Here is a 22,696-nt window from a genome sequence, read left to right as displayed (position 1 = left end):
GAGGGAGGGAGACACAGAATCGGAAACAGGCCATCAGCCCAGAGCCCGACACGGGGCTCGAACTCACGGACTGCGAGATCGTGACCCGGCTGAAGTCGGACGCTTAACCAACTGCTCCACCCAGGCGCCCCAAATATAGAAGGTTTTCAAAGTGAAATGAAAAACCTGAAAGATTACATTCATAAAATTTTGGGTTTTTTTTCTATTAACACTTGTTAAAATTCTAATAGTAAGAATTCATTAGTTACCATTTAGATTATATTCACTTGAGATTACAAAATCAACTAGGACAAATCCCCATTGATATAAAAATTCTATATGTGTGAAATTACAATATTGGAAAATTAATTATAATCCTGTTTGAAAACTATACAGTCAAAAAGTTTGTGCACACATGAAAAAATACAAAAGGAGTAATTCATTATTTATAACTCATAATGAAGTAATATTTCATAAATTTACTGTTAGATTCATTTATGTAGTCATCAACCACCTTCTATGTATGTCTAGGCACATTGTTTGGCCTTTGGGATAAAATATAAATAAAATACCAAGATACTCATCAAGGAAGCATTAATTTATGGAAAGGAAATCCATTAAAGAATAAGTTTTACTAAAACCAAAAGGCATACCAGAGGTTTCTTCAAGAAGTCTCCTAAAGCCCCATTAACTTTATGTTCTTCAACCCTCAGACTTCAAACCATATGCTCTTCTCACAATTTAGCTCCTCAAATGCCAGTGGAACACATCCCCGTCAGTAATGATAAAAACATAAACTTTCTGTCATATTCTGGCTTAGTCCGCTCCAGATCACCATTCAGGCTGCTGGATGTCACCCTGTGCACGCAGGGACAGTGCATAAAAGGCACAGGAACATGGTGATACAGTTCAGTGACCAAACACTCTCCCCTCCTGAATATCACAGCAGCTAACCCTAACTGCTCCCCTGCTCAAAAAATCCTTTTTCTTTTCAAATCTTAAATACCTTGATCCTTCTCAATCATCCCTGCAAACAAAACCAGACAATATAAACTGCACAGATCTGCAATGCCTTATCCAACATTCCAACATCCAAAATGCTCTGAAAGTGCGTTTGGGTGGGTTTTTATCTTTCTTTTCTTTTCTTTTCTTTTTTTTTTTGGTTTGCTTTTTATAAATTTGGTAGAAACTATGCTGAGTGGAGGCCGTTTATCATCTCTATCTCCCTAAGAGTAAATATTAATTAATATGTTTTGCTAGAGAAATATTAATGTGTATCATCATAGGTTACTGCACAAGACTTACGGGGGTAGCACATAGCACATAGGACATGCATCTATTGCCTTCCTAAAATCTGAAAAATTCAAAATTCTGAACCTGTCTTTAAGAGCTTCCAATCCCTCTTTATTTCAGATGGCTCCTTTTTTCCTTCACTAATACGGCGACCTTGACCATCACCTTAGACTTCTTCCTCTACATCTCGACATCTGTCTTCACCTATCCAACCCCATTTATTTTTTCTCCTGTTTTTGAAAGGAAAATGTCACTCCAAATGTTTCAAGGTCAACCACTGGCTGGGATGCTGGCCATTCTCTACCTAATTCTCTGGATTCAGCTTCTGTCACTCATCTGATTTGCATCCTGACTTCTTCCTCTCCCTTGTCTCCTTCTCCAACCTTGGTGGATTTTTCCCTACTCTAAAATGAGTTTCACCCTTACAAATGCATGTAAGCTATTCTTTTTCTTCAAAACCTTATTTCTAAAAAGCATAGGGTCTTTCTGTCTTCATTCACTTACTCAATCACCCAAAGAGCCTTTACTGACTACTTATTATGCACTGAATATTAAATTAAAATATGGTCATCATGGAAAGACCTCATAGGTTTGGTTGGGGAGAGAGGAGCGGTTGCAATAAAGAGGCAAAACTATAGACCATTAGCATGTAATGCATTTTGCTAGTATTTGGACAAACAGAAGAACGTGCTATTTCCAACACACTTCATTGCTTTGGACTGCCTGATTCTCTTCCCTGAGGAAATTACAATGATTGACACTGAATTATAACTTTCCCGAAGGTAGAGATACATCCTTTATCTTTTCTCCTCCTCAGTTCATTATCTACTCAGTGCCTTGTGTAGGATAGAAATTTAATAAACATCTATTAAGTAGAATATTACTATGTTTGCTTATCTAACAGCTTACTTTATACTTGTTTCTGTTTTATTCCATTATTTTTTTTAATTTTTTTTAATGTTTATTTATGTTTGAGACAGAGAGAGACAGAGCACGAACGGGGGAGGGGCAGAGAGAGAGGGAGACACAGAATCGGAAGCAGGCTCCAGGCTCTGAGCCATCAGCCCAGAGCCTGACGCGGGGCTCGAACTCATGAACCGCGAGATCGTGACCTGAGCTGAAGTCGGATGCTTAACCGACTGAGCCACCCAGGCGCCCCTCTATTAGTTATTTTTATTCATACTATTTAAGGTATAGGAGAGGTATGTATATGCTTACTACTCAATTTTATGTAACTAATATTTCAAGATGAACTTCATTAGTGGCTATTCTCAAATGTCACGTCGTCAGAAGATCCTCCTTTAATTACTTTTTTTAAAATACCCTTTCATGGGACGACTGGGTGGCTCAAACAGTTGACCCTCCAACTTCTGACATTAGTTCAGGTCATGCTCTCATGGTTCATGGGTTTGAGCCCCACGTCAGGCTCTGTACTGACAGTGTGGAGCCTGCTTGGGATTCTCTCTTTCTTCCTCTTTCTCTGCCCCTCCCCCATGCACACACATTCTCTCTCTCTCACTAGCTCTGGAAATAAACTAAACTTAAACTACACTAAAATAATAAAATACCCTTTCCCTCATGCTCTCAACACTATTTCCTTACTCTGCTACACTGGTCTTCATAACACTTGCCATGCTTAACTTGTGATGTGATTGCTGCTGCTCTGCCTATGGTCATTCCCCACCCCCCACCCCTGCCGAAGAATATGGGCTCCATGAAGACAGACTCTGGTCTTTCACACTTCCCTCACATCACCAGTGCCTAGCACATAACAGGTGCCCAAAACTAAACATAGTGAAAATAAATCAAGAACAACATCTGCCATGCTCAGGACATCCCTGAAAATAAGATGTTGAGTTTCAGTGCAAGTAGATGACTAATTTTCAATTAATTCCACCCTTTCTGCATTATATTTGACAGTGTTGCATGCACTATGCAGTTTTTCCTCCCTCTTTTGTGCCAGGACAGCTTAACCTTTTATTTAAGTGTCTCTGGTCCAAAAAACATTAAAATTGGGCAGCTCTAATAAATGCTACTACATAATGACTCGCTCCAGTTCTCTGCAGTAATTAGTACTCTGGTGATGAAATGTGCCTCTAAGGTTCAAAATTTTATAATGTTTTGACAGTTGGCATCTTACCAAGCATGAAATGAACCAATAAAAAAATTCCTTTTTGTTATCATTCTCCAAGTATTAGGAAAAATATATGTATTCTCAACATATAATAGTAGTATTCTTGGAAAAAAAAATAGTGACCCCCTCTCCCCAGATTCAAAGGGGAGGGCTTAGGTAGCATTCAAATGAAGAGAAGAGAAATGCAAAATCTGGTAACTCAAAGTCAAAAGCAACTTCAACAAGCAAGTGCATCTCAATCACCTTGATTAGCAAAGCAAGATAATATGCATTAAAACCTTCATGCAGTCAAAAAAATCTCAAACTCCATATTTTCTTTTCCTTCATTAACTGTTTGATGATCACAGTATCTTCCATCACCCCAAATGGCTCTTCATAAGACTGTGTTTATAGGAATACAGCTTTCCCCTCAATGTCCTTGCATCCCAAAGAAAATAAGCATGGCCCTGACAATACTTGAAACTCTGGGCAAAGATTTCATTTGTATCAGTGCGAGTAACCGAAGCTACAACTCTGAAGTTAATTTTTTACATAAATTTAAAAGTCAAAAGAGTTTTAAAGGTTCTAGGCATCTCTACAAATCCAAATATATTCTCAATGATATCTGCACTATTTTATGCAAAATTAAAAATACTGCTATCATAAGAAGTTCTGGAGATGGATAGTGGCAATGGCTGTAGAACACTGTGAATGTACTTAGTGCCAGTGAACTCTACACTTTGACATGATTAAAATGGTAAATTGTGGGGGTGCCCGGGTGGCTCAGTTGACTGAGCGTCCGACTTCAGCTCAGGTCACGATCTCACAGTTTATGAGTTCGAGCCCTGCGTCGGGCTCTGTGCTGACAGCTCAGAGCCCGAGCCTGCTTCACATTCTGTGTCTCCCTCTCTCTCGGCCCCTCCCACACTTGCAGGCGGCCTCTGTCTCTCTCAAAAATAAATAAAACAGTAAAAATTTTTTAAATTAAAAAAATGGTAAACTATGTTATGTTTTACCACAATTAAAACAAAACTCCTTTATGAGCTACCTCTTTGTCTTGAACGTTAATTTCCTTATGTTTTATTCTGAAACATTTACGCTTTATCTGAAGGAATTTTGCTGTTCATTTCCTAAATGTGTGCTCTGACACCGTGTGTAACAGGTTCCAATAAACTTTTTTGATATTTGGCACGCATTTACCAACTTCCTTGCATTTTTAAGGAGCCAAGAAAGTTGAAGAAATGCCTAAGAATGTGCCTTATTCTATGGCATCAAATTTACCACCATAAAATATGAACTTTCTTTATAGATTCTGCAGTAATAGAGGATAAGGTATGTGGTGCACAGTCGTGAACGCTCTCGGTAAGAGCTGGGACACAAGGCAGAATCCAGGAGTACCTCAGTAAGTGGTATCGCAACTGTACCCCTCTAAAATGAAATGCCATGCTTAGAAATTGGTTATTTTTAATGATTAAGCTAACGAGTTCTGAACTTTTAACCTATATGGGCTTCATAATTACACAGCTTGAAATCCTCATCAGAAAATCTGTCTGCTCCTGAAATTCAAATCATTTTATAATCTTGAATAATGCATGGCAACTCTACAGAAATTAAAACATTTCACAGAAGAAATTCGCAACCTATTTTTTTTTTTTTTTTTGCCGGAGCATAAAGCAATAGAAATTAGTTGTTTCTTCCTTGAGTCAGCCCAGCCCCTCTATCCACACACCCCCAGCTCTTTAACAAGGGGCAGATTATTTTGCTTTTTCATCAGCTACACAGTGGGCATGGATTCATGGCACAAACCCTTTAATACATGAGCCTGTGCAGAGACCATTCAGTAGAGTTCCAAAAAAAATACCACAAATATGGAAAAACGAACTCTAAGCATCGTAGTTAAGAACTCTGGCTTTTCGGGAAGAGTTTGAATTCCTGGCCCAGTGACAGTGGGCAAACCACATAATTCTGCTCTGTCAACACTAGTTTCTTCGTCTCTAAAATGGAGACAATAGATCTACCTTGCTGTAATCCTGAAGATTCTATGACATAAGGGAAGTAATGCTTTTAGCAGTGTGCCTCATACTTGGTAAACTCTCAAGTAAATTCTGATTAGAATCATAAACACTACTCTAATTATAATCTTACAATTCTGTAATAACAATTTTCATGTATACAAAGGCTTCCTCAGGAAAAGACACGTGCAAATGTTTCCTTTCCATTGGTGAAAAAAACTGTACACTCAACATAACTTTTTACAACAATACAGATTTAAGACTTTTTTAAAAGTTAGACTTGCCTTTAAACTCTTCATATATGTATTTCAAAGCAGAACTTCTTTTTAAAGTAAATTACAGCTAATAATTTACCATTAATCTCTTGTAAAACAAATGGAAACTTTTCTTCTAAACATGAAAACAGAGATCAGAGCCTAGGTAAGCAGTCACCTCAGTAAGCTCCATTAACATAGTCATTTACTTACAGTTTTCTAGACAGGGATTCTATGCTGTACTTAAAATGCTGAAATGAAAGTCATTTTCTAAAACATCCCAAGACTTTTATCCTGAAAATACATCTTGCTTTCAAAATTTACCTACTGTAACTAGAGTAATTACTGTCCAGAATTACAGCAAAAACTTTAAAGAACAAGAAAGAAGCTAAAAATCCCCAAACAAGGATAGAACACTATGCCAGCATTAAAAACCACTTTTTTTAATTTACTCATTCTGACAGAGCATGCGCAGGTAGGGCAGAGAGAGAGAGAGAGAGAGAGAGAGAGGGAGAGAGAGGGAATCCCAAGCAGGCTCTGCACTGCAAGTGGCGAGCCTAGTGAGGGGCTTGAACTCACAAACCGTGAGATCATGAACTGAATAGAAACCAAGCGCTAGATGCTTAACAGACTGAGCCACCCAGTGCCCCTAAAAATCACTTTCAAAAAATAAAAACATAGCAAAATGATAGAAGTCAAAGAAAAGCATATAACAGTATCAATTGTGTATGAAAGGGTATATATGCCATATTTGTGTTTGAGTAAATCTATGAAAGAAATTTATATACCTTGTTTCTAATAATGATTACTTCTGCTTCGTGTGATTACAGATGACTGTGGTGTTCTTTGTATTTTACTGTCTTTTAACTTTTGAAATTTAACAAGTATCAATATTTGAGTAGTAACATCGTTTTAAATAGTTTTAAGCCAAAGGAAAAATCCTACAAAGGTGCTTCTTATTCAGAACTCCTATCCTACTACCTTTTGCTCTTAAAATAGTTTGTTTTGACACTATCTGTGTGTCACTCAAATGCAGCAACAAAGTTACATATAAAAATTGTCCAGACTTAGACAAATTCTTTTTACGTTATTTTTTTTTAAGGCTTATGTATTTTTTTTTCAACGTTTATTTATTTTTGGGACAGAGAGAGACAGAGCATGAACGGGGGAGGGGCAGAGAGAGAGGGAGACACAGAATCGGAAACAGGCTCCAGGCTCTGAGCCATCAGCCCAGAGCCCCACGCGGGGCTCGAACTCACGGACCGCGAGATCGTGACCCGGCTGAAGTCGGACGCTTAACCGACTGCGCCACGCAGGCGCCCCAAGGCTTATGTATTTTTGACAGCGAGAAAGACAGCCGGGAGTGGGGGAGAACAGAGAGGGAAGGAGACAGAATCTGAAGCAGGCTCCAGGCGCCAAGCTACCAGCACAGAGCCCGATGCGGGCTCGAGCTCGCAGACCCCAAGATCATGACCTGAGCCGAAGTCAGATGCATAACCGACTGAGCCACCCGGGTGCCCCCAGCCTTAGACAAATTCTTAAAACAAAGCATTCAGCCTGTACTGTAAACACTATAACCGCGACGCTGGCATTGTCCCAAAGTAAATGATGGGGAGTATAAAGTGGATGCCAGGTTTTATGCACGCTTGCAGCTCCAGATCTAATGGACAGTGAAAGGAGATATTTTAACACAATGATTTGGCTGAAGAATTCATCAACTAGATGTCATAATAAAAGATTATGTGTCAAAAATTCAATCCCAAGCTGCATTTCTCTCCTTATATGGAAACGCTATCCAATTTTTAAAATCTATGTTATTTATTCCATTTAAAGTGCATTACGGTCAAAATAGTACTCAGAATATTCCAGCCATAATTATTCCCACTGTAGAAAAAGTCAATTTTACAATAAAATTGGAACTAAGATTTAAAACTTTCTAAATCCCAAAATTATGTTGTTGACTTTGGGTGACAGTAGGCCAGCAGATACTATAGTTGAATAAAAGAAACGTTTTTCCATTTAAGAGGAAAATACTTAGTTTTGGAGAAATCTAAGCAGTATATGGAATTAAATGACCAGGAAAGAGACTTCCGTGATATTCATTTCAATAAATCCAATGTTGATTTTCAGCTTCTAACTTCCAAAGGACAACAAAGATTTAAACCCAGTACTTCGCACAGTTAATGTTCTACTTTTGCTTGAATATTCATTTCAAATATCAATGTAAAAGGAAATATATAAGTTCTCTAAGATGTCTTGAAACATGCCAACTCAGTAAGTTTTCTTTGTATATGTATATACACAAAAGATACTAAAGTTTAAAATTAAACCTTGGCCAACCAGAAGGGGCATTCCATATTTTAATGCATTATATATGAGCACAAGATACATCTCAGATTGAAGTCTCCATCAAGTGCAAAATATTTCATATTATGTTCAATCACTGCGGTAAAATACTTAACTTCCTTAAATAGAAGTTTCCATTTGGGAAAGAGACATCTAAATACTTTCAGTGTTTATGCCTTTGACATTAGGTTTCCCTGAGGAAATGTCAACATTTTCATCGTTTTTCTATCACTTTCTTATTCATATTATTCTTTGTTGCTTGTTTTATTTTGATGTTTATCATAGCACTTCTTTTTTTTTTAAGTCAACAGCACACTGAATCCGTGAATTATTTTTCTAACCAGTCACATTCATGCCCCCAACCCCAACACTCACTTAACCTCCAAACTTCCAAAATATTCCCTATAGTTTGAAGGAGAGGCGGCAAGTTCTCTAGGAAGCTCAAAGAACTGATTTTAACTGCCATGTAGCTACTTCAGGAAAAAAATGATTTAAATCTCACAATGTAAATAAAGCCTTTATATTACTTAGGTATGAATCACATTGGCTTTATCACAAAAATATTCCTAAGGTCCATGCTATGAGTACTCCTCTGCCTTGGTAATAGACAAAACACCCCCATTCTGCTCCAGCTAGGGGCCGAGAGCCATCTGGGGGTCTCTAGGTGCCCCAAGAACACCCAGATATGTGTGTGTAACTTGAATATGGGATAGGAGAAAAACCATGTGTTAGGTCAACAGCTCCAGTTCTTTCTAGAGGATGGGGAAAGATTCTGAAAATTAGCAAAACTTAACTCCACAGCGGAAGCTAGAATATTAACCATACTATTATCTCACACCATCGAAGAATTATTTAAAAGATTACTATATTTCTGGGGTGTCTGGGTGGCTCAATTAAGCGTCTGACTCTTGATCTCAGCTTGGGGTCATGATCTCGCGGTTCAGGGGTTCGAGCTCTGTATTGGGCTCTGCGCTGATGGTGCAGATTCTGTCTCTGCTCTCTGCCCCTTCTCTGTTTATGTTCTGTCTGTCTGTCTGTCTGTCTGTCTGTCTGTCTCTCTCTCTCTCTCACACACACATACAGTAAATAAACATAAAAAAATAAAAGATTACTATACTTCACTACATTCTTAAATTGCCTGAGATTTTTGTTTTGTTTTGGATTTTTTTTTTTGCTTTAAACATAATTTCGAGATTCTTAATGTAAAATAAGATTGCATCTAGTGAAAGAGAAATCCCAACATTTCAAGATTAGCAGTGAATATTTCTTCCATGTTATTAAAATAAAAATTAGAAAGACGAGGTCAAGAAAGGACCCCTAGGAAAACAACCTCTGTGTTCCTCTGTGAGACACACATCAACTTAACCCCTTATGTTTTAGGTATCTAAAAAGGCTGAAAACAGAACTCTTTCTGATTCCCTGATCCTTAGAATACTGGCTATAATACATAATTTTTTATAGAAAATGAGTGAAATAGCAGGAGTTCGTGTTTAATAGTTTAATATCATGAGTTGCTTCCTTCTAGGAAAAACACAATCAGCAATCATGGATAATAATTGATTTAAATATATAATTCTCACCAAATGGAAACAAAATCTTATTTATTAAATCAAAGTCACGCAAAACAAACGATTGAAATATACATTTTAACCTTAAGGGGCTTAAATATTTCACCAACAATTCAAAAACCTTTAAAAAAGGAGTGAAGTAACTTGGCAGACCCAGGAACACATTTCAGTGGACTTTTCAAATTAATGATGTAGAAAAACTAAGAGGCAAGAACACATATGCCCTAGTCACAAGGGAATGAAGAGGAGTGGGAAAATGGAGGCCAGACTCCCACAACAGTAGGTAGGAACTCAGAACCTTGTATCTGGGAGTCCCAGAGAAGTGCATCTGGGACAAACTCAAATACAAAATAATGTATGACTCATGTCACTGGAGGTCCCAAGTTTGGATGGGCTTCAGCATAGACTGAATCTGCTGGCTCAGAGGCCATTTCTTGGACACCTGGGGGTCTGACTCTCCTCACAGCTACTTCTACCACATGCTGGAAGCTGGATGGCTATCATGCTTCTAAGGCTCTAAGAGTAAAATTCAAGGGACTTCTCCCACAAGACCAAGTAAAGAGCTTTCCCAGATGGCCTCAGCCAACTGCTCTTTGAGCATCTTTTGCACAAACTCAATCACATGACCATTCTCAAAGTAACCACTGGCATAGGGAATCAGATCGCAGCTGAGGGACCACCCAGATTCACCCATGCAAGTGGGTGGTCAGATACACTAAACCATATAGGGTGAATGTTGAAGGGAGATGCCTGGACAAATGTGGAGATCTCCTAGGAAGAATGGATGCTGGGTAAGCAAACAGTAATATAACTGTACATAGTAATCAGCTATGTAGGCCAACCCTGTATTTCTAGATTGAAATGCATGCCTAATAGGCTCACAGTTGGCCTATGGAGGGTCAAATCACACTCCAGACCTAAAAGGGGAAGTCCAGACACGTTTGCTCAACTTATGTTCCCTTAATGACTGAGTCTGTGTTTCACACAGCAGCATAAGATTCACTCAAGAGCTATTTGTTTTATGGAACTGTTACGTACTTCCTTCCTTAAAACTTCATTGGACCAACCTCTTGGGATACAGTTGATGAATTTATCCCTTCTTTTCTGATTCCTCAAATACTTGAAGACAATTAGCAGGTGCCATTGCACCCTCTCTTCTCAAATGCAGTCCCAAGCTCTTCAGTCTCTGCAACATTAGATATTTCCACTTTTAAATAAAAACAGAGACATAGGCAAATCATAAGAGACTCTTAAATACAGAGAACAAACCGAGGGTTGCTGGAAGGGAGGTGGACAGGGAGAGAGGCTAAATGGGTGACAGACATTAAGAAGGGCACTTTTGGGGATGAGCACTGGGTCATATGTAAGTGATGAATCACTAAATTCTACTCCTGAAACAATTATTAAAAATAATAAAATTAAATGGATAAAATAAATAAATACATACATACATACATACATAAAGTCCTAAATCAATCATTCACCCAAGAGCTTTGTAAGATTTCCATTTAAAAAGTGAGCTATTTAGGGGTGCCTGGGTGGCTCAGTCAGTCCTCTGACTCTTGATTTCAGCTTAGGTCATGATCTCAGAGTCTTGGGATCCAGCCCCATATCCAGCTCTGTGCTGAGCCTAGAGCCTGCTTAAGATTCTCTCTCTTCCTCCCTCACTCTCTCTCTCTCCCCCTCCGTCTCAAGAAAAAATAAAATAAAGGAAACAAGAAATAAAAGGTGAGCTATTTAGAACACCACATTATTCCATCGTATTAGATTCATTCTGAACTGGCACTCAATGGCTACACTAAGCCAGTCATCTGGAAAGTCAAGTTCTAACCCTGGTATCAAGAATTAGGAGATTCTTCAACTTTCTCTTTATATGCATAACTGCATATTTCACATTGTTGGGCTATCAGAATCACCTCAAATCATTATTCTGCAGTCTTTCTGTTCTGTTTGTGGTTAAATGTTATGTAAATATGTTGTGTTTCACTTGTAACATATTTTGGATTAAGATTAATAAACATTATATATAAACAACCATCTATGCTCTGTTACCTCTCTGATTAAAGTCGGCCCAAGGAGTCTTTTTTTTATTGTTAAGGAAATGTCATTGGATCCTTCAAAATTGATTCATAACATCAGAAAAAAAGGAAGCTAAAAAGAGAACTTAAAAAGTTAAAGCAGTAAATATAAAGTTCAGTAATCCTGCCAAAATTCTCTAAGTGAAGTTTCCATATTTATGATGGGGAAGTACACTTTATTTTTAACAGAACATTATATACGTATGGGATTGTAAAACACTACAATTTTTAAAAGCCAAATTTAAGGAAATTCTTATTTACTAAAAATTTATCTATGAATGTAATGCATCTATACACGTAAGTGGAATTTGGAACAAGTATCTCAATAGAAGCGCTATAAACATTAATTTGGTTCCAAGAGCAGCTCCAAAAAAGCCCATCTGATTCACAATGTAGCCAATTAATAACATAAGTGAGTTTGAGCTCCTGTAATATAAGAATCTGCATCCTATAAGATTAACCAGGAGTCTAGTACATGGCTAGTCTCATGAAATTGTGGAATAGCTCACAGTCTCTTGGTCAAATATCAAGGAACTACATATAAATAGTTGCTTGTCTAAGCTTGTCAGTACTGAGAAGTGTCCCCATTGGTGGTGGTGGTGGTGGTCGTCGTGGTTCCCTTAAACCATGGGATTTCAGGTATTCAGGTACTTTTCTTTCCATAACATTTTGTCTGATTTCTTGGGATCTCTCCTAAGAGAGTGAGTACCCCCCCACTCCTCTTCAAAGAAGCACCCAATTCCCTTCCATTTTAAGAAACCTACTGCCAATCAATAAAACAAGAACCAGATAGTGAATACATACACACAAACGTTAACAGCTTCCAGAATCTTCTAAAGCTCTGGGAAACTGTCTTTGTACTGTAGTTTATTCCTTCCTTTTTTCTATGTGGAAACCCTGGTATCTTTTCTTCCCACCCACTAAATTCCCAAAGGTAAATTTAATCTTCTGCCTTTCAGTAACCTGCCTCTTCCTAAAACCCTCAGAGCTGCCCTCTTTCCTGGTTAGAGGTCCCTTTTTTCCTGGACCCTTCACTGGATATGAAAAGAAGACTTTTCTTTCCACATAAACAGCTTTCTTCTTTCCAAAACGCTCTCACATCCCTCCCCCCTGGCTTAGTATCCTTCTCCATAGCAAGTCTCTCCTGGACTACAAGTCAATTCAATGTTTGCTCAAACACCTAAGGACCAGAGCTACAAGGGGTAAGAAGAAAGGGCTCTATTTGTTCGCTACATCACAGTTCAAACTGTTGCTGCATACTTAATTTCATTCGATCCTCCCATGAACCCAGTGATGTTGGTGAGACAGGGCATCTGATTTTACAAATGAGAGAACTGAGGTTGAGCAAGGTTAGAATAGTAAGAAAATCCTGGATTCAAACCATCAAAGCCCAATGCTCTGGCATATAACACTCTACAGTATTCCTTTGTTGAAGCTGATTTTAGCTGGATGTGAAGGGGGACACAATCTGATTGAGTCGATATACACTTACACAAGGATGATGTGATGTCCAATCAGCACCCACAGGCTTTTGCATTTTTCAAAGAGGATGTTTTATAACTGAAGTGCTTTTTATTGGGTGTAATTTCAGGTATTTTAATGAAATTGCCATTTATAAGTTATATAAGTCAAAAATAGATGTATTTAAAAGTAGTAATGGTCCCATACCTCTTAGGCATAGATAGCTTTAGAAGAAGCTGATGAGAGGTAGACGTGGGTCCAATAACATATGGCTAAAGGCATGCTGACATGGTGAAAACGTTCACGGATTCTTTTTTTTTTTTTAGAATTACATTTTTTAGCTCTAAGTAAAGCATTATAATCTCACGTTTTATTGGCTTTCTTCCCTCCAACCAAACTTAAAGTTTTACATATATATCAGACATTTTCTTATGTTTATTCTTCACTGTACTCAAATACCATCAAGCTTGATAATTTCTTTTCTTTCCAACCTCTAACGAAACCTTCACATCACAGATGCACACTACAAACAAGCACGTGCAGGGCAAGTATAGCACACTCTGTACGCACATATGTGCACACAGATTCTCTCTCTCTCTCACACGTGCGCGCGCGCACACACACACACACAAACTACAGTTGCCAACCAGCTCAAATGCACCAGACACCAGGGAAAACATATTTGACATGGCCATTATCTGGATTACTTTGCTTGAAGTTACTACCTCCCAACACCATTTGTCTTTGCCACAAGTAAGGTCACAAAGGCATGGATTCCAAAGTGCTCCTTTGAGGTTGAAACGTGCCCACGAACTGTCTCCTAATGAAATATTTAGAGGATACAACATAATTTGGTGGAAGAGAAAGAAGGACAATTAGAAATCTTCTATTCTAGCTCCAGTTCTCTCATTAACTAAAATCAGACATGTTTATTGAACACTAAACCACAGGTAACCAGTCAGTTGTCAAAAAAAATATTTTAAAAGGCCATCTCAGTCATAAAGGAGCATACAAGACATTTGGGAAGACAAAATTAAGGCATAAGTTAAACCATAAAATCCTTTTTTTTCTTTTGTTTTGTTTTCTTAGGGTGTTTTTTTTTATTATTATCTTTTTAAAGTAAGCTTTACATCCAATGCAGGGCTTGAACATATGACCCCAAGATCAAGAGTCAGATGCTCCACAGACTGAGCCAGTCAGGTGCCCCAAACCATAAAATTCTTAAGAGTTTTAAGATGGCAATTGATAAATGTAACTAGGCAAGAGCATTTTTAAGAGACTGCTAAATGATTTGTATAAAAGTATAGATCACAGGCAATTTACTTACAATTGGGATGGTTTGCAAACAGTGACGAGGAAAAAAATACAACTTATCTGGCTCTTGAAAGATTGATAAAAACTGAGCAGCAGGAATAAATATATTCTTTATGTGTGCATGGTACTTCATAATTTCCATTGTGTTTTTACACACAACTTCTCAACCTTCCCAGCGACACCATGAGAAAGAGATCATTGATCACTCTTATTTATCAAGAAAAAACAAAATGCAGTTTAGAGCTGTTAGTGGCTTACTAAAGACCTGAAAACCTACACACATAAGCATTTATTCATTCCCTCCTCTATTCCACTCTACACTGATCTGAACAATTATGACATGCCACACACTGGCATAGGCACACGGGACACGGCAGTGAACAAAGCAAAGGCCCTCTTCTTGTGGAGCTTACGTTTTGCAACATACACACTTGACCCTTGAACTGCACGGGCAGTCAGGGCCACTAACCGGCCCTGCTGCAGTCCAAAATCCATGTGTGACTTTTGACTACCCCCCAAACTTAACTACTAACAGCCTACTGTTGACCAGAAGCCTTCCCAAGAACACAGTCAATTAACACACATTTTGTACATTCTATGTTGTATTCTTACAATAAAGTAAGCTAAAGAAAATGTTTTTATGAAAATCACAAGGAAGAAAAAACACATTTACAGTACTATACTGTATTCACACACACACACACCAAAAAAAATCCATGTTTAAGTGAATCCACGTTGTTCAAGGGTCAACTACAGAATAAATCTTGGACCGGCAGGGAGTAGGGACAAGGACACACTACACAAGTGAAACATTAAGAAATTTCTGAAGCAAGGAAGTGCATGATACATAAAAGAACAGGACACACAGCTTCATTACTGGTGAGGTTTGAGAAGGTTGAGTTTGAGAAAGATAGTTTGGTGGCATTCAGAAGCTGCTGAATATAATGTATGGCTATGAAGTTTGGACTGGATTCATTATTCACTGAAAGGAATGGTAGGACTTAACCAATACTACATTAGTAATAATAGTATATCTATAGGAGTAATATAGTAGAATAGCATAGTGTAGCAGTAGTTTATTATATACAAAATAGTAGTAGAGTAATTATAATAGCACCTAACCCTCACTGATGACTTACTACAGGAGAGGTACTCTCCTAAATACTTTCCATGGATTCACTTGTAAAATTACTGGATTTTTTAGCTCCAATTGCCCATGAAGAAACTGAGAACAAAGAGATTAAGTAACTTGCCCAAAGCCACACAGATAGCAGAGACAAGAAATGAACTGACTCTGCCTGTCAAGAATCCAAGCTCTTAGCCACTCTCCTTGTATTCATGGCACAGAACAGGGAGGCAGGACAAGGGCGGGGAGGCTAAAGGCAAGACCACTAATTCCTTATCAATTAAATAACCTTGCCTGAGAGTTTACAGATTTAAATTTGGTGGCCACAGAAAGGCAAAGAGAGGAACAGACACATGAGACAGGTAAATTGGATTTACTGACTAAATTTTTTAAACAACTGCAAGTTCAAGCCTAGAGGACTAGGAGAAGATACTCCTATCAACAGAAATAAAGAAGCCAAATGAAAGAAGCTAACTTGGAAGGGGAAAACTAAGTGGTTTTCATGTTATCAGCCTTCTAGGAAGGAAATGCATAAATGGACTCAGGGAAGACATCAATTGGAAATACGGAGCCATCTCAACTCTTCCTGGTTTAGACCTTTCTCTTTTGCAAGAGGATGGGGTTAGGCCACATGATTGCTGAGGTCTCTTCTGGTTCTATGACTCTATAATTTTGTAATGCCATAAGCATAGAATATCTTTCCTTAGAAAGCTTAAGATGGCATTTCTTAGCCATGGTAATCTTTAGGGATTTCTGCATGGACTTCTAAAACATTCTACAAACTTCCTCTCAAATGTGGTTTCAAAACTTCAACACCCATGAGCCAAAGAAAAACTTTAGAAGGGAAAAAAAAAAAACCCAACACACAATATTCTAATGTGTTTTAAAACGTTAAGGGCTTAAAATAGGTGTTTCCCCTTGAAATGGGAGCCTCACTGACAAAATGACTCAAAAATGAGGTAATTAATTCAGGACCTTTTTTTAAGGTCTAAATTAACCATCCCCTATCTGCAGAAAAACACAATATATTGCATGAATTGTTCAACTACATACTCAAAAAGTTACATACTTCATCACAGCCAGCCATTAACCTTTCAACCAGTGAGCAGGAAGATGGGAAGAAGACCAAACAAACAAGAGTTTTAGAAATGCAAAGATTTTGCTTTAACCCTCCTAAGACTCATAAAAGCCAAGGTAAATATTGGTATGGTTGAGAACCATGAAGAAATGACAACCACTGGTTGAAATATACACTCTGGTTTTACTATCCACTACTGAGTCTGAGCTGCGCTAAAAATACAGTAAAATTTAGAATGAAATAGAGCCAAACGCATCATCACATTCAGGGAGTATCTCCTGTAAGCTGCTTTCCAGGTAGCTGTGGATTCCACTAGAGGGCAACAGAGCGTGCTCAGAGAGCAACTTGGGCTTAAGGACAGTGTCTGGTTTTAGGTCACCAGTTCAGTGTGCAAAACAGTCTCCATTTCAAAACCACACTGGATCCCTGAATGCCTCTTATATTACCAAGCACTGTGTTCTGATAAAAGGACTCCTGTTTTAAAGTTAGTCATACGGGCATTTTGATTTCTTAAATAATATATAAATCCAAATATTTTGCCATAATCAAGTATCTTCCCATCAAACTACTCAACAATTTGATAACTTTCAAATTTAATAAAGTTTAAAAAAACGGAATGTACTGTAGCCTTTGATATTTTAATACTTAAATTTAAAACACGTAATGGTTAAATCAAAACACATAGGTAAAAAGTACACTAATAACACTACCATAATGTTAACTTAATATTTAATTTAACAGCTAGCATTTGAGCACTTACCATATGCCCTACTGTGCTGAGAAGTTAATACAGTTTTTCAGACACTAACCTTGTAAGATAAAAACTCACATTATATCCATTTTTCAAATGGGCAAATTAAGGCTAATAGAGACAAAATCTACCCAAGGACACATAGCTAAAAAAGGATAACGTTGAAAGGACACTTTAAAATTTGAGTACCAGATATCACATATGTTCTCAGAGGCCAACTCACCATGACTAGAATCCAGGAGATTTTGGCACTTCTTCAAAATAAACCCCTATGATAGTCAAAGTGTAGGCTAAGACAGAAACATTCTTTCATTGTACCTTACCACAGAATAAAATTTTACTGTTGCATATGTATTTACTTTTTGTAAAAACCATGTCAGTAATCCGATTTACATAAGAGAAGTTACACATTGCAGTATTTCAACTGCCTTCTACAAACAAGAAATACTAACAAGGAAAACAAAATCATACAAGTTCAATAATCAGGTTCTCACACTCAAAAAATATCAGCTAACGATAAGCTTTGCAGGGGCTTTTATTTTTTTTTTTTAATTTTTTTCTAAGGTTTATTTATTTTTGAGACAGAGAGAGACAGAGCATGAATGGGGGAGGGACAGAGAGAGAGGGAGACACAGAATCTGAAACAGGCTCCAGGCTCTGAGCCATCAGCACAGAGCCCGACGCGGGGCTGGAACTCACGGACCATGAGATCATGACCTGAGCCGAAGTCAGACGCTCAACCGACTGAGCCACCCAGGTGCCCCTGCAAGGGCTTTTAAATGTCAGTCTTCAGACTTCTTAGAGTCATTACGTATAATAAGGAGAAACTGGTAAGTGACTATTACAAAGCTTGGGTGTGTGACCCGACCCTGACATTATTCCTACACAAGACAACAGCATGACACTGAAGTCCTACAGAGCAAGAACTCACCCAGTGAATGGAGTTTCAATTTACGGTGTACTTTGGAAAGAATGCACAGTGATCGACTAATCTGAAACATAAGATTTTTCCTTGTCCTACAAAATGTTAAAGCCCAGTTAGTATGAAACGTGTGAAAACCATCATCATTTTAAAAGTATAAAACAAAAGACACTGCATTGGTGTCCTATTGCTGTGATAACAAGTTACTACAAGCTTGGGAGCTTCAAGTAGCACAAACGTATCTTACAATTCTGGAGGTGAGGAGTCTGAAATGGGTCTCACCAGGCTAAAACCAAGAGGTCAGCAGGGCTGTATTCTTTCTGGAAACTGTATAGGAGAATCCATTCTTTCACCTTTTCCAGCTTCTAGAAGGTGTCTGCATTCTTTGGCTTCATTTTTTACAGCCACCAGTGGATAGTCAACTCTCTCTCACATTGTATCTCTCTAATATAAACTCTCCCGCTTCCCTCTTTTCAATTATAAGGACCCTTGTGATTACACTGGGCCCACCCAAATAATCCAGAATAATCTCTCCATTTTAAAGTCCTTAATCACATTTGCAAAAATCCTTTTCCCATGTAACATACGTCTCACTGGTTCTGGGGATTAGGAGTAGACATCTTTACAGGCCATTACTCTGCCTACTACAGACAGCACAGCATATAATTTGTGCATTCAGCAATCTTTCTGAAAAGTAGTTACTGGAATACAGAATGTATTCTCCTACAAAGCAGAAAATAGTTGTTAGACAAGTGTAGTCTACAGAGTCCTGAAAGTAGTAATCTGAGACCTGAAAAGAAGGATACAAGGGGTGGCAACACAGGTAAGACACCTTTATAATAAATTAGGTGCAGGCTTCAGGCAAAGAGAGGTGAATTTATATTTGCATGATATACTACTTCTAAATTAATTTTGTTAGACTCCATAGTTCTATTACCTACCCTTTCTTAACAGTGGTGCTAACTATGTAAAAACAAAGTCATTGTTATTCATAATTCATGAGTTTTCATAACTAGAAATTATAAATACAAACACCCAACACACTACTTGGCACTTTGCAGAAGAACAAAGAAGTATGGAAATGTGAATTCTAGTCTGATTCTGCCACTTACTACCTGTGTGATCTTCAGTATGTCACTGACAATTTCTGGGGCTATTTTCAGAAATTAGGAACAGGGATAATAAATAGCTCTCACCTGCAGGGTCGCTCTAAAGTAAAATAGAATATATAATCGCCAGAGAATTCTGGGACACTATTGGTGCTCCATAAAATGTTAAGTAGTTGTCATTGGGTGAATACGTCCATAGCCTTGGGAAGCCAGAGAAGACGCATTAGTGTAAAGTTGTGAATTTTTAGATACTTATCCCAAAGAACTTAGATCATCAGACAGATACATAAAACAAGAGAATTTTAAGAATGCCTGTTATAACTGTATAATTCAGTTGTACCATAAGATTTTATACAAATATCAGTTACCATAAGATGCAAAATTTCAAAGCTGCTCCAGTAATATTTTGACAAAATATAGGAAAGATATAGTGCAACATGGTAAAAACTTGGCTCCCTGTGGAGGGGCCTCTACTGGGTAAGCAAGTTAACACAAAAAACCTCCCAAAGAGGCACGTGCCATGCTGGCCCAAGGAATAATCAAGATAAGCTCCCAGACAAACCACTTCTGGGACCAGAAGTTTTGAAAGTCATTGACGTAAAGAGCTGACTCCAGTATATTATCCCACTGTCTGACTGTGAGGATACCATTTAGCCCCCAATTTCAGTTTTTACAGAAGTATACTGGATGGCTCTTCCTTAGCCTCACAAAATGGCCTCAGCCTACAGCACTTTCTGATTCTAAATTTGTTTTTCCTGCTTCATCCTCTCCAGCTGGGCCATCAAAAGTTCCTAATTGCCATTTTCACCTGTAGCGCAAGTCTTTCCTAGGAGTTGAGGTAAGTGGGCATTGGCCAAGGATTACTCACATCCATCCATGCCTCTTTGGGCTTGCATTCTATATTCTAAATGCAGGAGATCATTAGATAGCCAATTTGAAAATAGATGAACTATAATTTTATCTAAGCTTCATATTATCTCTAAGATAATATGGCTGAATTTGATATATCGCTAAACATTGAGAAGTATCACGTATAATTACTTCTTAATCTAAACTTTGAAAAAAGTAGTAAAGTCTGGCAGAACCTTATTTCCACACTGGATACATAAACTATCAGACAATCTTAAGACTTCAGAGAGAATGTCAGGGGGAAAAAAAAGTGATGCTCTTTTTCACTTACATTATTTTTGAAAAGGGCAAAGGGGAACACATTTTTTTTCTGGCAATACCCAAAGTATATATTCTCATCTACTCTGCAAAATAATACCAATTAAGCTTCATGTATTTAATGCAAAAGCACATTAAGGAAATGGGTAAACCTTCACCCAGATAGCACTCATCCTTTGCTAGGATTTTAACTGACTACCTCATTTTTTCACCTGATTCACTAGTGGTGAAGCCCCTTTAAAATAGAGATTACACATAATAAAAGCTGTTTCTCTGTCTAGTAAATGGATTATAGTTTAAAAGGGCACTGCCAGGAGAGTTAAAAAGTATTCTCTAAACGGAAGAGCTCTGTAGGACAAATGATTTCCCTGAGCACTGTTCATGAAAACATCCTTCCTGTAATTAGGTCTCGCATGAGGCTGGGTGAGACATTTTCTTCTGGCCCTTCTTCTTTTTTTTTTTTTTTTTAATGTTTATTTATTTTTGAGAGAGAGAGAGACACAGAGAGAGAGTGCAAGTGGTGGAGAGGCCGACAGAGAGGGAGAGACACAGAATTCGAAGCAGGCTCCAGACTCTGAGCTATCTGCACAGAACCCAACACGGGGCTCAAACTTGTGAACCTCAAGATCACAACCTGAGCCAAAGTCAAACGATTAATTGACTGAGCCACCCAGGCCCCCTCTTCTAGCCTTTCTTAAACTTGCTACTTTTTGACTTTTAATTTTAATATACCGGTCATCAATGAAATCTGAGAAGGGAAGACTTTCTTCATTAACGAACAGACCAAATGTCTAGACTATTTCAAAATAAGACGGTTGCAGAAAAGTAGGAAGTGAAACAGAAATACAGAAGTCAAAGTCGTCCTTTAAATTTAGGAACTTAAATAATACATTATTATTTACTGTAAGACCAAGCAATAAACACGAAGTATGCATCAAAATCATGTACACCGGGAGTCAAGTGTAGAGAGTAAAGGTTTCTTTTTCACTCATGAATTCAGTAAGTGTTCTTTGAGAATTCAGTTTGGTAAGAGATTGTACTGGATATTATTACTACAAGGAACACAAAGGAAATAAAAATCTTCTGGTCCATGTCCTTTAGGAACTTACAATCTATTCAGGGACATTAGTCCCTTATGAAATGAGTTATTATTATGCAAAGCAAACCAGCAAACCAGAGTTGAGTTTGCTCAACAGAAAAATAAGGGGAAAAAATGGATAGAATGTTGGCAAAGACTAATGTAAATTTGAACAGTCCAAAAAGATCTTACAGGAAAGGAAAAATGTAAATTTTACCTGAGTTCAATAAATCACTTCTCCATATTCTGGTGCAATTGGTTAACACACACACACACACACACACACACACACATACACACACACACACCTCCCTGAGAGTGCAGAAAAGCAAAAGAGAGAAACATAGATACACACATAAATAGCCTAGAACAAACAGCGCTAAGGATGTACAGGAGGAGAAACTCTGAATCCAGGATCACTCGTAGAGGAGAGCTGGAGTTCAATTAGAGAGGACACCTCAACCATTGCTAAGAGGAGCCCAACACAGATGTAATATACAATGTGTCTCAACAGCAAAAATCCTGCGTGTGGCAACTGAACAGTTTATTCTCATATTTTCCAGTTTACCATCAGAAGAAAAATCTTACTAAAATAAGACATTTGCAGTGGGAGTATTCTCAAATAGTTGGCAAAATATGTTCAACCTTTTTGCAATAGTCAATTTAGTGGTCTTTTTTGTTTTTTTGTTTTTTGTTTTACTTTAGCAATGGAAACAAAGACTATCACAAAAAACCGTTGTTTGCCAGCTGCTTTAAAAAATAAAAAATTTCACCATAGTTCTTTGTAAGACTTTTCTCCCCACTGTATTCTCTAGTTTGAAACACATTCAAATCACAGGCATTGAGTTGAATATTTAGCAAGGGCCAAGAATAAACCCCAAAGCCAACAATGGCAATGAAAGCTCCAACAGCCTCAGAGCCTGACACTAATTTACTAAGACACATGAGGAACCCTTGGGAATGAAGTGTCTGCTAATTAGGCCACCATAAACAGATTCCCAAACCTTGACAAAGTTTTTCCAAGCATCTGATGAAGAACTTTGATTT

At 37.9% G+C, this 22,696-nt stretch overlaps 1 protein-coding gene across 8 annotated transcripts in view; it reads right to left on the bottom strand.

Moving 5' to 3' along the window:
• PARD3B (par-3 family cell polarity regulator beta) overlaps nucleotides 1-22,696 on the bottom strand; it is a 997,127-nt gene that overhangs the window by 829,653 nt on the left and 144,778 nt on the right. The gene's annotated exons all lie outside the window — the stretch shown is intronic.

Source organism: Acinonyx jubatus, chromosome C1, assembly GCF_027475565.1.
Source record: "Acinonyx jubatus isolate Ajub_Pintada_27869175 chromosome C1, VMU_Ajub_asm_v1.0, whole genome shotgun sequence".
NCBI classification, from domain to species: Eukaryota; Metazoa; Chordata; class Mammalia; order Carnivora; family Felidae; genus Acinonyx; species Acinonyx jubatus.
This window is presented reverse-complemented; position numbering and strand designations above follow the sequence as displayed.